The 2,921-nt window shown below is 40.6% G+C and overlaps 1 pseudogene; it reads left to right on the forward strand.

Moving 5' to 3' along the window:
- The first annotated feature begins 741 nt into the window (after positions 1-741).
- On the forward strand, positions 742-2,120 carry LOC149225765 (uncharacterized; annotated as a pseudogene).
- The last annotated feature ends 801 nt before the right edge of the window (positions 2,121-2,921 follow it).

The raw sequence follows: 2,921 nt of genomic DNA on the forward strand, positions 1-2,921 counted from the left end.
ATATATATATATATATATATATATATGTTAAAATCATATCTGATTTTAAGCGATAAGATAAAAAAATATCCTACCTACATTTACCAACCGCAGTAAATTTCATTGATTACTCGGCTGAAAATATCCTATCGGAATTTAATGCATGGCTTATCACAATATCGCATCATCGCATAGCGGAATGCTGATTTACGACCTGCCAATGCGATATTCATTGATGCGATGCATTTTAACCTATGCTTGGAAAACATTTCAAAACACGTGAAAATTGGCCACTGGCGGAACTGAAATATTATGCGATAGAGCATATATAATGGTCGGGTCCGACTCATCGGATCGCAAACATAACTATGCGAAAGGCCCTGCCCATATGAAAGCGCCGATAGCGACACGCCGATGCGATATCGGCGATCGCTCATCGCAATGCTACCGTCGATACCTCCGATGCTCCATCCCGCTGATACGCCGACTCGCCAATATGCTGACTCGGCGATCGCTGATTAGCAATGTCCCACATTGTTGCCGCTGCCTGCCTCCTCCGATTGCGATCTGCCGACGTGATCTTGACCGTTGATCGGCGAGATCCAACGGCTGTCGCGAATTGAACCTTTAAGCCTGCGATTTTGATTTTTGATGGTTCTGGAGTGTTTTTGCCTCCCGATAGTGTATTTCCGTGAAGTGAATCGTTGGTCCTGCACGGTAGTTGGAATTAATATTCCAACAAGAATACCTCGGGTATTTACCATGGTAGAATTAACTGGACAACCTCAGCAAGAGCAATGTGATAGTATTTGTAATCTGCATGCACTTAGCTCCTCAACAGGATTTGGTGCTATAAATTTGGAGATCCTTATCTTCTAAGCTCTTTGGCAAGACTTTGAGAATTGATCAAATTCATGGCTTGGCAGATGCAATTACTTATGAGCATAATTGTGAGGCTCTAATGCTTCTTTAGAAAGGTTTGAAAAAGAAGAATCCTACAACGCTTGTTGTCACTACTCTTTTTGAAGCAGGTCAAGATATTTATTGGCATACAGAAAATAATTTGCAAAATGATGCAGAAGAGGATTTGGGTGAAATTCTACAAAAATATTTCTTTGACGATTCTCAGAAAAGAGCCATTGCCTTAGGATTAAATAGACAACGAGCAGTCTTGGTCATTCAAGGTACCCCAGGTACAGGAAAGACAATTGTTCCTACTCAATTAATTCGTATAGTTGTCAGAAAAGTTGAAAGAGTGCTGGTGACAGTACCTTCAAATGTTGTAGATAACATGGTGGAAAGACTTGTTGATATGGGGCTGAATACTATGCGAGTTGGAAAGCTTATGCGTATGTCTCCAGCAGTTGCTTCCAAATATTTAGGAAGTATTGTTGAAAATAGGCTTGCTCATTTTCAAAGGGAGCTTGCTCGTAAAAGGGATGATTTAAGGAATGACCTACGATATTGTTTGAAAGATGATTCTTTGGTTGCTAGTATTCGGAAACTACTCAAGCAACTTGGGAAGACACTGAAATGAAAAAAGGAGGAAACAGTAAATGAAATACTATCAAATTTTCAGGTTATTCTTTGTACTATTGTTGCAGATGACAATTTCCAATTAACTCTTGTGATTCTATCCAGACAAGCCATGGAAGGAAGACTTGGGATCTCTTTGCTGGAACATGCGGCAAAATTATATGCAGGTGGCTTTAGTCATATGCTATTAGTTCAATACAGGATGAATGATGCATTTGCAAGTTGGGATTCAAAATAGCTGTATAGAGGCTCTTTGCAACCTTCCCCTGTTGCAGTATTAAGGCTACTTGAATAACTCACTGCCCTTTGCTTTTGTTGGACACACACATGCCTTATATGGTAGTCTATCACTTGGCTGCGAGGAGCATTTGGATCCTATAGGCATAGTTTCCTTTTATAATGAGGGGGAAGTATATATCGTCGTGCACGTGCAACATGTGAGATCTCTTATTTTTGTTGGAGTGATACCCATGGACATTGTTGTGTAGTCCCTTTATATAGCTCAAGTCCAACTCTTGTGTGAACAGCTTGATCAAATACCAGAAGCTACAGGAATGTAGGTTGTAAGCATGGACAACTCCCAAGGTCGTGAGGAGTTTGAGTGAGGAGGCACTTCTAGGCAGGTCCCAAAATTTGTTTGAGTTTCTAGATCATTCTCACCTTATCTCAATTAATACTGATTAATTAACCATATTCCCTAAGTTTAAATTTAGGAAATATTTAAAAACCAGTTAATAATCTAATTGAGGCACTTCTAGGCAGAATTTCCAGAAACATTTTCTGGGTTTTGGAGATCACATGTATTCTAGCCTCTCAACCAAATTTCATGGCTATAACACATCCGATGCTACAAAAAATAACACCCTCTCTTAGCGATGAATGTGTTCTAGTGTGTACACCCTGCCACAACACTCTGTCTCTACATCATCTCCTGTCACGCTACTGATATCTGGCCATACTGCCCACTAACCATTGCGCAACTCTGATATATGTTGCATCTATGCTACTGCTGACACTACCATATTGTTGCCAACACTACATCTGCACTGCACTCCCTCTCATCTGTTGATGTTGGAACTGCAACATCTGCAACTGAAAAGTATCCAAAATACTGAATAAACTGTGTTGAGTATGATATATATGTATCGTGAGTCTTTGATTGCTACTAGCATCTGCATTGTCACTGAAGAATCTACATTGTTGCTGAATTTGTACTATGTCAACTACACTGCTGCCAACTTTGCATTGCACTCCTCAGCATCTAACTGCTGCTAGTCTCTGCAATCGTCACTTGGTCTCTGACTGCATCAACTACCATTGATCCATCCTGCTACTGAAAACTGTGGGCCCCTGTAGCAAGGTATTGATCCGTGAGGTGGACTCCTCAAGGATCCTGCCCAATCTCT

The sequence above is a fragment of the Pinus tabuliformis genome, chromosome J, assembly GCF_031772625.1.
Source record: "Pinus tabuliformis cultivar Carrire ecotype Pingquan chromosome J, CPIR1, whole genome shotgun sequence".
In the NCBI taxonomy this organism is placed as follows: Eukaryota; Viridiplantae; Streptophyta; class Pinopsida; order Pinales; family Pinaceae; genus Pinus; species Pinus tabuliformis.